At 44.0% G+C, this 15,031-nt stretch overlaps 2 long non-coding RNA genes across 2 annotated transcripts; one reads left to right on the top strand and one right to left on the bottom strand.

Annotated features, from left to right (window-relative positions):
* Positions 1 to 3,208: 3,208 nt before the first annotated feature.
* LOC145875761 (uncharacterized) lies at positions 3,209 to 6,382 on the top strand. Its single transcript, XR_014391326.1, has 2 exons — positions 3,209 to 4,404; positions 4,635 to 6,382. It is a non-coding gene; the product is annotated as an uncharacterized LOC145875761 (long non-coding RNA).
* A 4,961-nt stretch (positions 6,383 to 11,343) lies between these two features.
* LOC145875760 (uncharacterized) lies at positions 11,344 to 13,492 on the bottom strand. Its single transcript, XR_014391325.1, has 3 exons — positions 12,800 to 13,492; positions 12,547 to 12,641; positions 11,344 to 12,318 (listed from the first exon to the last, which is right to left on the bottom strand). It is a non-coding gene; the product is annotated as an uncharacterized LOC145875760 (long non-coding RNA).
* Positions 13,493 to 15,031: the final 1,539 nt, after the last annotated feature.

Below are 15,031 nucleotides of genomic sequence, written 5' to 3'. Positions count from 1 at the left end.
TAAAGACTGAAGCTACCGTCTCGTCGTGGAGGTATTAGCCAGCCTAGAGGTTAGCCTAGCATCGTGTGACACCGGGAGATAATTGCTTGGGAAGCTTAACGAGTTCGTGTTGCCATGGGGATATCGGTTACTAAGGAGTACTGTCTGCATGGGTCGCTGTGCTGCCTTGGACTTGGTGAGGAAACCTGCATGGAACTGCCATACTTCGCTGAGGGAATATCTACCAAGTAGTGAGTAACCACAATGTGAGGGGCTTAATTTGGACACGGGTTGTGCACGACTCATTGGGGTTTATTATTATTTATTTTTTCTTTTGATGTTGTGTCTGAACATGTATTTGTGTTTGAAAATGTTTTAATACACATATGGAACGTTATGTATGTTGCCTTGGTGGAGTCATTGATTGTTTTAATTTAATGCATGGGATGGTTTATCCTGATTCAATAACAGAAACCTATAATCATTTCATCTGAAGTTAATACCCTATTGTCATAACCCTAGATAGTTTACAATAGGAATTCATATTGGAGATGTCCTTCTCACCTAACATCCCATGCTGCTGAGATACTCTACATATGTTAATATTGTGAAAGTCATATTCAAGCCTGGTGAGAGGGTTACATTTGTTTAACTCCATGTGTTACTCTGTGTTGTTATATGTGTCGAACTGCTTTGCTTTATCTTGGCCAGGTCGTAATTGTAAATGAGAACTTGTTCTCAACTTGCCTACCTGGTTAAATAAAGGTGAAATAAATAAATAAATTGGTAATGATGAGAGGTTAGCATGTTTTGTTGTAGCCTCTGTTATTGGTAATGGTGAGAGGTTAGCATGTTTTGTTGTATCCTCAGTTATTGGTAATGGTGAGAGGTTAGCATGTTTTGTTGTAGTCTCTGTTATTGGTAATGGTGAGAGGTTAGCATGTTTTGTTGTAGCCTCTGTTATTGGTAATGGTGAGAGGTTAGCATGTTTTGTTGTAACCTCTGTTATTGGTAATGGTGGGAGGTTAGCATGTTTTGTTGTAGCCTCTGTAATTGGTAATGGTGAGAGGTTAGCATGTTTTGTTGTAGTCTCTGTTATTGGTAATGGTGAGAGGTTAGCATGTTTTGTTGTAGCCTCTGTTATTGGTAATGGTGAGAGGTTAGCATGTTTTGTTGTAACCTCTGTTATTGGTAATGGTGGGAGGTTAGCATGTTTTGTTGTAGCCTCTGTAATTGGTAATGGTGAGAGGTTAGCATGTTTTGTTGTAGCCTCTGTTATTGGTAATGGTGAGAGGTTAGCATGTTTTGTTGTAGCCTCTGTTATTGGTAATGGTGAGAGGTTAGCATGTTTTGTTGTAGCCTCTGTAACTCTCTCACTCATTATTATTCATGATCTTTCTCAATCATGGTAGTCACAGGCTTGATGTAGTCATTGCAGTCAAAGAATATGGGACCAAATAATAAACTTTTGACTAATTTAATACACTATGAGTGAATTGGTCAGAAAACATATGACTTTTTTAAATAGGGGGACTAGATGCATGAAGTGCTTTCATTTTTCTAAATGGTGAAACAGATATGTATGAAAATATCCTCAAATAAAAGGTGACATTATATACTGTCACCTCATATGAAACATTTGATCTGAAATCCAAAATGTTGGAGTTTAGAGCCACATTTAAAATGTTATCTTCACTGTCGAAATAGATATGTTGTGGACTGTATACTCAATACAATCTAAATCTGATACCTCACTGTCTGTCTTTTGACTGATACTGCTTTTAAACTGGTCTGGTCAGTCTACTCAAATATTTGTACTATACATGTTTCTATCTGCAGGCAAAACTTTGATAATTTGTAATTTATAATATGATACTTTAATTTACGAATAGATATGGAAGGTTTCAGGACACTGATATATCTAAATATGTTGAAAAAATATACTGCTACTATTTTCACCACCAAAGAATAGCAGTGTGATTTTAATATGATTTGACTCTTTGCAGGCTGTCAGGCTGTCTAGTCACAGAGGAAGGCTGTGCTTCTCTGGCCTCAGCTCTGAGGTCAAACCCCTCACACCTGAGAGAGCTGGATCTGAGTAACAATGACCTGAAGGATTCAGGAGTGAAGCTGCTCTCTGCTGGACTGGGGAATCCCCACTGTAAACTGGAGACTCTGAGGTCAGTATTATCAGATATGAAAGTACTTTATGCATGTAGTTCTCCCATTTGAAAAAGTCGTAATTATTCGGACATATTACTTAAAGTGAATTAAAGTAGTCATAAGTTTAGCATGTTGTCCCATATTCCATGCCTGCTGTCACGTTTCTCTAAGACAGAACGCAGAAGCAGACCAGGACAAGGTGAGTAAAATGAAGGTGAGTATTTATTGGTAGTCTTGATGTGTAATTTGAGTGATCCAGGAGACAGAGCGGCAGCGGAGGTGAGTTGATGAGAGTAGATGGGTGGATTCAATGACGTCACTGTATCCACCGACGGCCAGGCAAGGGAGTTGAATGTTCCGGGAGGATGACTGTAGACAGAGTAAACGGGGGGTGAGTAACCAGTAACAAGGACAAAACAACAAGACTAGCTCAGGAAACATGAGGCTGTTCGTTGCGAACGATCCAGCAGGGAATGGATGTCAGCTCAGGGCTTATGAAGAGGTGATGATCAGGACCAGGTGTGCAGAAGGTTGATGAGATGCAGGTGTAGGGTAATCACTAGATCTCCCGCCTAACTTCGTCGCCTGGCAACCAGATAGGTTTCTGAACGCACCCTTAGACTCCAAACAGAAAACAGTCAGCTCAGGCAGAAACAGACTCAGGAAGCGGGATTCCTGACACCTGCAGTGAGGCTTGTGATTCTACTAACAAAGATCAAACCCACTCTGTTATTGGTAATGGTGAGAGGTTAGCATGTTTTGTTGTAGTCTCTGTTATTGGTAATGGTGAGAGGTTAGCATGTTTTGTTGTAGTCTCTGTTATTGGTAATGGTGAGAGGTTAGCATGTGTTGTTGTATCCTCTGTTGTTGGTAATGGTGAGAGGTTAGCATGTTTTGTTGTATCCTCTGTTATTGGTAATGGTGAGAGGTTAGCATGTTTTGTTGTAACCTCTGTTATTGGTAATGGTGAGAGGTTAGCATGTTTTGTTGTATCCTCTGTTATTGGTAATGGTGAGAGGTTAGCATGTTTTGTTGTAACCTCTGTTATTGGTAATGGTGAGAGGTTAGCATGTTTTGTTGTAACCTCTGTTATTGGTAATGGTGAGAGGTTAGCATGTTTTGTTGTAGCCTCTGTTATTGGTAATGGTGAGAGGTTAGCATGTGTTGTTGTAGCCTCTGTTATTGGTAATGGTGAGAGGTTAGCATGTTTTGTTGTAGCCTCTGTTATTGGTAATGGTGGGAGGTTAGCATGTTTTGTTGTAGCCTCTGTAATTGGTAATGGTGAGAGGTTAGCATGTTTTGTTGTATCCTCTGTTATTGGTAATGGTGAGAGGTTAGCATGTTTTGTTGTAGCCTCTGTTATTGGTAATGGTGAGGTTAGCATGTTTTGTTGTAGTCTCTGTTATTGGTAATGGTGAGAGGTTAGCATGTTTTGTTGTAGCCTCTGTAACTCTCTCACTCATTATTATTCATGATCTTTCTCAATCATGGTAGTCACAGGCTTGATGTAGTCATTGCAGTCAAAGAATATGGGACCAAATAATAAACTTTTGACTAATTTAATACACTATGAGTGAATTGGTCAGAAAACATATGACTTTTTTAAATAGGGGGACTAGATACATGAAGTGCTTTCATTTTTCTAAATGGTGAAACAGATATGTATGAAAATATCCTCAAATAAAAGGTGACATTATATACTGTCACCTCATATGAAACATTTGATCTGAAATCCAAAATGTTGGAGTTTAGAGCCACATTTAAAATGTTATCTTCACTGTCGAAATAGATATGGTGTGGACTGTATACTCAATACAATCTAAATCTGATACCTCACTGTCTGTCTTTTGACTGATACTGCTTTTAAACTGGTCTGGTCAGTCTACTCAAATATTTGTACTATACATGTTTCTATCTGCAGGCAAAGCGTTGATAATTAGTCATTTATAATATGATACATTAATTTCTGAATAGATATGGCAGGTTTCATGACACTGATATATCTAAATATGTTGAAGAAATATACTGCCACTATTTTCACCACCAAAGAATAGCAGTGTGATTTTAATATGATTTGACTCTTTGCAGGCTGTCAGGCTGTCTAGTCACAGAGGAAGGCTGTGCTTCTCTGGTCTCAGCTCTGAGGTCAAACCCCTCACACCTGAGAGAGCTGGACCTGAGCTACAATCACCCAGGAGACTCAGGAGTCAGACTGCTCTCTGCTGGACTGGAGGATCCACACTGCAGACTGGAGAAACTCAAGTATGTAGAGGGTTTATGTCAATGTTCATATCAGACATGTTTGACTTCTCAGGCTGGTTAAGACAAACATTCTGACCAGCACTTGGACAAAGTTATATGCTGACTGTGTGTCATGTGTGTGTGTCGTGTGTGTGTGTATGTGTGTCGTGTGTGTGTGTGTGTGTGTGTGTGTGTGTGTGAGTTCAGGTGTATCACTCATTGACTGTCTGTTTTTCTGCTTACCGCTACAGTGTGGAACATGGTGGAGAGTTCAGAATGAAACCTGGAATTAGAAAATGTGAGTGTTGACTGCTGTGAAGAATATGACTAAGAATAAGTCTTAATTCAAGTTAAGTCAAAGACCACCATCATTACTGACTTGGTCATATTAAATATCATCTGACCTAAACACAGTAAACAGACTCCTCTCTCTGTCTGAGGAGAACAGAAAGGTGACTTGTAGGAGAGAGGAGCAGCCGTATCCTGATCACCCAGAGAGATTTAAGGACTGGAGACAGGTGCTGTGTAGAGAGGGTCTGACTGGGCGCTGTTACTGGGAGGTAGAGTGGAGTGGGGGGGCTGGTATAGGAGTGACATATAAAGGAATCAACAGGAGAGGAAGGGTTAAGGACTGTTGTCTTGGATACAATGACAAGTCCTGGAGTCTGTTCTGCTCTGACAACAATTACTCTGCCTGGTATAATAATAACTCCACTACCATAGACGTCCCCTCCTCCAGCTGGTATAATAATAACTCCACTACCATAGACGTCCCCTCCTCCAGCTCCCACAGAGTAGGAGTGTATCTGGACTGGTCAGCCGGCACTCTGTCCTTCTATAGAGCCTCCTCTGACACACTGACCCACCTGATCACATTCACCTCCACATTCACTGAGCCCCTCTATCCAGGATTTATGGTTCATTATGTTGACTCCTCAGTGTCCCTGAAATAATAACTGGACACACACACACACACACACACACACACACACACACACTGAACACACACACACACACTGAACACACACACACACACTGAACACACACTGAACACACACACACACACTGAACACACACACACACACACTGGACACACACACACACACACACACACTGAACACACACTGAACACACACACACACACTGAACACACACACACTGGACACACACACACACACTGAACACACACTGAACACACACTGAACACACACACACACACACACACACACTGAACACACACACACACACTGGACACACACACACACACACACACACACTGAACACACACTGAACACACACACACACTCAACACACACACACACTGAACACACACACACTGGGCACACACACACACACACTGGACACACACACACACACTGGACACACACACACACACACACACACACACTGGACTCACACACACACACACACACTGGACTCACACACACACACACTGGACTCACACACACACACTGGACTCACACACACACACTGGACTCACACACACACACTGGACTCACACACACACACACACTGGACTCACACACACACACACACTGGACACACACACACACACCTGACACACACACACACACACACTGGACACACACACACACTGGACACACACACACACACACACTGGACACACACACACACACACACTGGACACACACACACACACACACTGGACACACACACACACACACACTGGACACACACACACACACACACACACACACACACACTGGACAAACACACACACTGGACACACACAAACACACACACACACACACACACACACACACACACACACACTGGACACACACAAACACACACACACACACACACACACACACTGGACACACACAAACACACACACACACACACACACACACACACTGGACAAACACACACACACACACACACACACACTAGACAAACACACACACACACACACACACACACTGGACTCACACACACTGGACACACACACACACACTGGACACACACACTGGACACACACACACACACACACACACACATACACACACAGGACACACTCTCACACACACACACACATGCGCATCTTCCTATAATTGTGAGGACCTTGACCCACGACCTCTTACAATAACACCGTTAGTCTTTCCACAAGACTCCCATGACGTTATAGTGTGACGTTATGAGTCGACGTTAAAGTAACATTCTCACAACGTACTGCACTTGTTTTATCCTGTTTTAGATGTATCCTCTGTTTAAACATTTAAACTCTTACAATAACACTGTTAAAATACCAATGTGATCATTTCTTGTCTTTTATGTTGGAAAAACAAATTGTACAATTATATGTGGACATACGCTCCATAGTTGTACAAGTATACATGGATATATTGTACTTTTCATAATAAAACATACTTGAAACAAGAAAAAGCATGTTAATTGTGAAAACAATTTCGTTATTGATTTTTACATTGCTTCTCCCTGTCTCATGTTGACGTTTGTCATGAATCTTGACCTGGAGGCAGAACTGTGCGATTTCCTCTAGATATGTCAGCTGCAAAGTCAGAATTGGCTGTGGAAAATAATGTTGTTTTATGGTCTTAATTTAAGGGAAGGATTAGCAGTGTGGTTAGGGTTGAGGTAAGGATTAAAATCTGATTGTATTACTTTGTGCCTGTGCCAGCTAGTGAATACTTTGCTGAACTGCCTAGAGGGCAAGATTCATACCAATAAATGCCAACCTGCCTCCAGAACAAGATTCATGACAATAAATGCCAACCTGCCTCCAGAACAAGATTCATGACAATAAATGCCAACCTGCCTCCAGAACAAGATTCATAACAATAAATGCCAACCTGCCTCCAGGGCAAGATTCATGACAATAAATACCAACCTGCCTCCAGGGCAAGATTCATGACAATAAATGCCAACCTGCCTCCCAGTCATCCCCTCCTTATCTTTACAAGGCTGCAGAACCTGCAAGCTAGTGATGTGGGGGTTCTCTCATAACCCTCAGTCCCCAGGTGGGTAGATGGCAGGTTGAATAAAGAGAAGCTAGTGATGTGGGGGTTCTCTCATAACCCTCAGTCCCCAGGTGGGTAGATGGCAGGTTGAATAAAGAGAAGCTAGTGATGTGGGGGTTCTCTCATAACCCTCAGTCCCCAGGTGGGTAGATGGCAGGTTGAATAAATAGAAAACAATAGGCTACATAAAACAATCCATAAATGTATAATTATTATGTAATTTACACAAAACATTAAGGACACTTTTCTTTCCATGACAAACTGACCAGGCGTAACTCAATATTAGGAAGGTATCCTTAATATTTTGTCCACTCAGTGGCTCTGACCCTTTACATAACAGTCAATCCTAATTACCAGGAAACCTTCTTTAAATTTCCCCAAATGCTTCCACACTGCTGCTCTCTCACAGCTGCTCCAGGGCCTCTTGGGTTGAGGAGTCATTCTCTTCTAACCTGATCACAGCTGCTCCAGGGCCTCTTGGGTTGAGGAGTCATTCTCTTCTAACCTGATCACAGCTGCTACAGGGCCTCTTGGGTTGAGGAGTCATTCTCTTCTAACCTGATCACAGCTGCTCCGGGGCCTCTTGGGTTGAGGAGTCATTCTCTTCTAACCTGATCACAGCTGCTCCAGGGCCTCTTGGGTTGAGGAGTCATTCTCTTCTAACCTGATCACAGCTACTCCAGGGCCTCTTGGGTTGAGGAGTCATTCTCTTCTAACCTGATCACAGCTGCTCCAGGACCTCTTGGGTTGAGGAGTCATTCTCTTCTAACCTGATCACAAACAAAGACAAGATTCAAAAAAATAAACATGATGGTCCAACATAATGGGGGGGGGGGGGGGGTATAGGGAAGGTAGGGGACAGGAGGGGGGTATAGGGAAGGTAGGGGAGAGGAGGGGGTATAGGGAAGGTAGGGGAGAGGAGGGGTTATAGGGAAGGTAGGGGAGAGGAGGGGTTATAGGGAAGGTAGGGGAGAGGAGGGGGTATAGGGAAGGTAGGGGAGAGGAGGGGGTATAGGGAAGGTAGGGGAGAGGAGGGGGCATAGGGAAGGTGGGGGAGAGGAGGGGGTATAGGGAAGGTAGAGGAGAGGAGGGGGTATAGGGAAGGTAGGGGACAGGAGGGGGTATAGGGAAGGTAGGGGAGAGGAGGGGGGTATAGGGAAGGTAGGGGAGAGGAGGGGGGGTATAGGGAAGGTAGGGGAGAGGAGGGGGGGTATAGGGAAGGTAGGGGAGAGGAGGGGGTATAGGGAAGGTAGGGGAGAGGAGGGGGTATAGGGAAGGTAGGGGAGAGGAGGGGGTATAGGGAAGGTAGGGGAGAGGAGGGGAGGTATAGGGAAGGTAGGGGAGAGGAGGAGGGTATAGGGAAGGTAGGGGAGAGGAGGGGGTATAGGGAAGGTAAGGGAGAGGAGGGGGGGGTATAGGGAAGGTAGGGGAGAGGAGGGGGTATAGGGAAGGTAGGGGGGAGGAGGATTAGGGTATAGGGAAGGTAGGGGAGAGGAGGGGTATAGGGAAGGTAGGGGAGAGGAGGGGTTATAGGGAAGGTAGGGGAGAGGAGGGGTTATAGGGAAGGTAGGGGAGAGGAGGGGGTATAGGGAAGATAGGGGAGAGGAGGGGGTATAGGGAAGGTAGGGGAGAGGAGGGGTTATAGGGAAGGTAGGGGAGAGGAGGGGGGTATAGGGAAGGTAGGGGAGAGGAGGGGTTATAGGGAAGGTAGGGGAGAGGAGGGGGGTATAGGGAAGGTAGGGGAGAGGAGGGGTTATAGGGGAGAGGAGGGGGTATAAGGGAGAGGAGGGTGTATAGGGAAGGTAGGGGAGAGGAGGGGGTATAGGGAAGGTAGGGGAGAGGAGGGGGTATAAGGGAGAGGAGGGGGTATAGGGAAGGTAGGGGAGAGGAGGGGGTATAGGGAAGGTAGGGGAGAGGAGGGGGTATAGGGAAGGTAGGGGAGAGGAGGGGGGGTATAGGGAAGGTAGGGGAGAGGAGGGGGTATAGGGAAGGTAGAGGAGAGGAGGGGGTATAGGGAAGGTAGGGGAGAGGAGGGGGTATAGGGAAGGTAGGGGAGAGGAGGGGGTATAGGGAAGGTAGAGGAGAGGAGGGGGTATAGGGAATGTAGGGGAGAGGAGGGGGTATAGGGAATGTAGGGGAGAGGAGGGGGTATAGGGAAGGTAGGGGAGAGGAGGGGGGTGTAGGGAAGGTAGGGGAGAGGAGGGGGTTATAGGGAAGGTAGGGGAGAGGATATAGGGAAAGTAGGGGAGAGGAGGGGGGTATAGGGAAGGTAGGGGAGAGGAGGGGGGTATAGGGAAGGTAGGGGAGAGGAGGGGGGTATAGGGAAGGTAGGGGAGGGGGTATAGGGAAGGTAGGGGAGAGGAGGGGGTATAGGGAAGGTAGGGGAGAGGAGGGGGTATAGGGAAGGTAGGGGAGAGGGGGGGGTATAGGGAAGGTAGGGGAGAGGAGGGGGGTATAGGGAAGGTAGGGGAGAGGAGGGGGGTATAGGGAAGGTAGGGGAGAGGAGGGGGGTATAGGGAAGGTAGGGGAGAGGAGGGGGTATAGGGAAGGTAGGGGAGAGGAGGGGGTATAGGAAGGTAGAGGAGAGGGGGGGGGTATAGGGAAGGTAGGGGAGAGGAGGGGGTATAGGGAAGGTAGGGGAGAGGAGGGGGGTATAGGGAAGGTAGGGGAGAGGAGGGGGTATAGGGAAGGTAGGGGAGAGGAGGGGGGTATAGGGAAGGTAGGGGACAGGGGGGTATAGGGAAGGTAGGGGAGAGGAGGGGGGTATAGGGAAGGTAGGGGAGAGGAGGGGGGACTTCCTCCATGTCCTCCAGACTTCGTGTCAGGTAAGCAGCCTCCAAGTCTACCCTCACCAACTGACCAGACTGAGTGAGTTCTGAACATCCCTCTCTGTCCTCTGATGCTGCGTCCAAGTCTTCTTGGGTCTTTCTGGTGTCTCTGTCTTGACTCTTTAGTGAGTTTTTTCAGTTCTTTCCCAGGCTGCCTGAAAAACACAAAAAGATGGCAACTACATAAGAGTTATAAACTATCAAAATAAAGAGAATCCCACACTCCATATATAAACTCCCAGTAATTTATTGGATATTTACCAACGTTTCAGCATCACTGTGCCTTCTTCAGGGTGATGTCATCAATACTTGAACCAGGTTATGTTGACAAACAGTGCAATTAGTGCAACCAATGACAATAGAGAGGGGTGTGTCATAATGATTAAGTTAATTACAATGAATTAATGAAACTGTTAAAAAAACAATAGTTTATGGCATATTAAATATTTAAAAAATAGTAGCCTATATTATATATATCCGTCTCTCCATGTAATCTGATTCATTATGATCTAGGATCAGGTCCCCCCTCTCCATGTAATCTGATTCATTATGATCTAGGATCAGGTCCCCCTCTCTCCATGTAATCTGATTCATTATGATCTAGGATCAGGTCCCTCCTCTCCATGTAATCTGATTCATTATGATCTAGGATCAGGTCCCCCCCTCTCCATGTAATCTGACTCATTATAATCTAGGATCAGGTCCCCCCCTTTCCATGTAATCTGATTCATTATGATCTAGGATCAGGTCCCCCCTCTCCATGTAATCTGACTCATTATAATCTAGGATCAGGTCCCCCCCTCTCCATGTAATCTGATTATTTATGATCTAGGATCAGGTCCCCCCTCTCCATGTAATCTGACTCATTATGATCTAGGATCAGGTCCCTCCTCTCCATGTAATCTGACTCATTATAATCTAGGATCAGGTCCCCCCTCTCCATGTAATCTGATTCATTATGATCTAGGATCAGGTCCCCCCTCTCCATGTAATCTGATTCATTATGATCTAGGATCAGGTCCCCCCCTCTCCATGTAATCTGATTCATTATGATATAGGATCAGGTCCCCCCTCTCCATGTAATCTGATTCATTATGATCTAGGATCAGGTCCCCCCTCTCCATGTAATCTGACTCATTATGATATAGGATATTTTTATTTTTATTATTTCAACTTTATTTAACAAGGTTGCTAGTTGAGAAGTTCTCATTTACAACTGCGACCTGGCCAAGAATAAAGCAAAGCAGTGTGACAGAAACAACAACACAGAGTTACATAGAATAAACAAGTGTACAGTCAACACAAAATTTAAAAAAAGTCTATATACAGGTTGTGCAAATGGCGTGAGGACTTATGGCAATAAATAGGCCATAGTAGCAAAGTAATCACAATTTAGCAGATTAACACTGGAGTGATAGATGAGCAGATGATGATGTGCAAGTAGTGATACTGGTGTGCAAAAGAGCAGCAAAGTAAATAAAAACAATGATGAGGTAGGTAGATTGGTTGGGCTATTTACAGATGGACTATGTACAGCTGCAGCGATCGGTTAGCTGCTCAGATAGCTGATGTTTAAAGTTAGTGAGGGAGCAATAAGTCTCCGGCTTCAGCGATTTTTGCAATTCATTCCAGTCATTGGCAGCAGAGAACTGGAAGGAGAGGCGGCCAAAGGAGGTGTTGGCTTTGGGGATGACCAGTGAGATGTACCTGCTGGAGCGCTTGCTACGAGTGTGTGTTGTTATCGTGACCAGTGAGCTGAGATAAGGCAGAGCTTTACCTAGCATAGACTTGTAGATGACCTGGAGCCAGTGGGTCTGGCGACGAATATGTAGCGAGGTCCAGCCGACTAAAATGACCTGGGTTGCAATCATGAAAAAAAACTACCCGGCCTTCATTGTTTGACATTGAGAACATTGGGAGAGATGAGAGCTGACGTTTTAGTAAATGTGCAGATTACGTATCTCAGTCACAGACAAGAAGCTCAATTAAGACATTATCTTCACCACTGGGACTGGGGACAACAGGACCACAGGCCAAATAATACAGCTCAACACTTCCACACTACCACAGTGAGTAGAATCAGGCTTCTGAACACAGAAAACTTGCAGAATTATTAATGATGAATTGTATTACACGTTATTAGACATGTCTGTTGTTGAGGAGGATGGGAGACCCACAGTATAGGAGCAGAACGCACAGAGATGTCAAAAATGTGTTTCAAAAATCGTCAAAGAGTAATTATTTTAACCTAAAGCATTTAATAAAAACACTTATAGTACAATATTATGGGGAATAGGAATGAGAGGGCTACTTACACCATTTTGGGAAGGGATCACAGCAGTGATTGAATGAGGGTATGAGGCATGAGTTGAGGTGTTCAGAGGCTTGACCAGTGCAGGGCAGGGTTTGACTGGGAAGACAACACAAAAACACTACACAGTGAGACAAAAGAGCTAAGAATGAGTTAGTCCAAGCAAGGAGTCAAATCATAGATGTGTAATAATGTGATTGTGTTTGTGATTGACTCTACATAAAGTAATGAGAGAAAATTAACAGGGGTTCCCTCACCGTGCTTGGAGAGGAAACATTCAATGTGCCAGTGGTTGAGTGGGCCACATGAGACGTGGCTTCCAGTTCATGTGAGGAGTTAGTTGACAATGGAAGTAGAGTGGTCATCGCTTGTTAAACCATGGAACAGGAGGGGACTTAGCTGGAAATACAAATAGCAGATACGTTCCCTTGAAGGTGAGCCATCGTAGGTTTGAACAACAAGTTTGTCCATGAAATTAAACACGGAATTCACATCTCGCCCACTTGGCAAATCAAAGTAGCCCAAGAAACTTTTTCTGAATAAAGCCCTGATCATCCACATACAGTACCACATACAGTTTTAACAATTTTGGAAACGTCAGAGTGTTTTCTTTCCAAATCTACCAATTATATGCATAGCTTCTGGGCCTGAGTAACAGGCATTTTACTTTGGGCTCGCCAGACTCTCCGAACTTCCGAAAACTGCCCCCTAGCCCTAAGACGTTTTAACGGTCCTCACACTGTTCATGCTCTCATTACATAGACGCGTACTGCTCACCTGTTCATCTCGTAATGAATAATGTGGAAATTGAGCAAGTTGAGGTGACTAAACTGCTTGGAGTAACCCTGGATTGTAAACTGCCATGGTCAAAACATATTGATACGACAGTAGCTAAGAATGGGAGAAGTCTGTCCATAATAAAGCCCTGCTCTACCTTCTTAACCTCTTGGGGCTAGGTGGGACGCTAGCGTGCCACCCGTGGTGCACTCCATCAACAGCAGGTGCATTTCAAGAGCGGCAAATTTGAATCCAAATAAATGTCAAAATTCAAATTTTTCAAAAATACAACTATGTTACACCATTTGAAAGATAAACATCTCCTTAATCTAACCACGTTTTACGATTTCAAAAAGGTTTTACGGCGAAAGCATAAATTTAGAGTATGTTAGGACAGTACATTTACAAGAGTTGTGTGTAATGTTTTGTCAAGTCAAAGACAGGGTCACCAAAACCATAAAACCAGCTAAAATGATGCACTAACCTTTTACAATCTCCATCAGATGACACTCCGAGGACATTATGTTAGACAATGCATGCATTTTTAGTTCTATCAAGTTCATATTTATATCCAAAAACAGCGTTTTACTATGGCATTGATGTTGAGGAAATCGTTTCCCTCCAATAACCGGCAGTCAAGTCAGCGTCAGAAATTAAATAATTAAAATTAGAAAACATTGGTAAAATATTATATTGTCATTTAAAGAATTATAGATTTACATCTCTTGAACGCAATCAACTTGCCAGATTTAAAAATAACCTTACTGGGAAATCACACTTTGCAATAATCTGAGCACTGCGCCCAGAAAAATACGCGTTGCGATACAGACTAGACGTCATGTTGGGGAGATCTAAAATCGAAAATACTATGTAAATAATCCATTACCTTTGATTCTCTTCATCAGATGTCACTTCCAGGTATCACAGGTCCATAACGAATGTAGTTTTGTTCAAAAAAGCTCATCATTTATGTCCAAAAATCTCCGTCTCGTTAGCACATGATGTAAGCCAGCCGGACTTCTCGTCATGAACGAGGGGAAAAAATATATTTCCGTTCGTTCAAACATGTCAAACGTTGTATAGCATAAATCATTAGGGCCTTTTTTAACCAGAACATGAATAATATTCAAGGTGGACGAATGCATACTCTTTTATAACGTATTGGAACGAGGGTACCCAACATGAACTAGCGCGCCAGGTGTCTAATGGGACATCACCGTTCCATGGCTCTTGTTCGGTCAGATCTCCCTCCAGAAGACTCAAAACACTTTGTAAAGGCTGGTGACATCTAGTGGAAGCAATAGGAAGTGCCAAAATATTCCTAAACCCCTGTGTTTTTCAATGGGATAGGTTTAAAGTCAATACAACACATCAGGTATCCACTTCCTGTCAGAAAATGTCTCAGGGTTTTGCCTGCCAAATGAGTTCTGTTATACTCACAGACACCATTCAAACAGTTTTGGAAACTTTAGAGTGTTTTCTATCCATATATAATAAGTATATGCATATTCTAGTTACTGGGTAGGATTAGTAACCAGATTAAATCGGGTACATTTTTTTTATCCAGACGTGCAAATGCTGCCCCCTAGACCCAACAGGTTAAGATCTTTCGTCTGAACTATCCTCACCGGTCCTTGGCTCTGGATGACTACACGGGTAATGTCAGTTTTATCAGGGGTACTACTGGTATTCTGGCTGGCGGTAGAACTATC

The sequence above is a fragment of the Salmo salar genome, unplaced genomic scaffold (genome assembly GCF_965601325.2).
Source record: "Salmo salar unplaced genomic scaffold, fSalSal1 ptg000335l, whole genome shotgun sequence".
Lineage (NCBI taxonomy): Eukaryota > Metazoa > Chordata > Actinopteri > Salmoniformes > Salmonidae > Salmo > Salmo salar.
The sequence above is the reverse complement of the archived record's forward strand: the minus strand, read 5'-3'. Positions and strand labels throughout refer to the sequence as shown.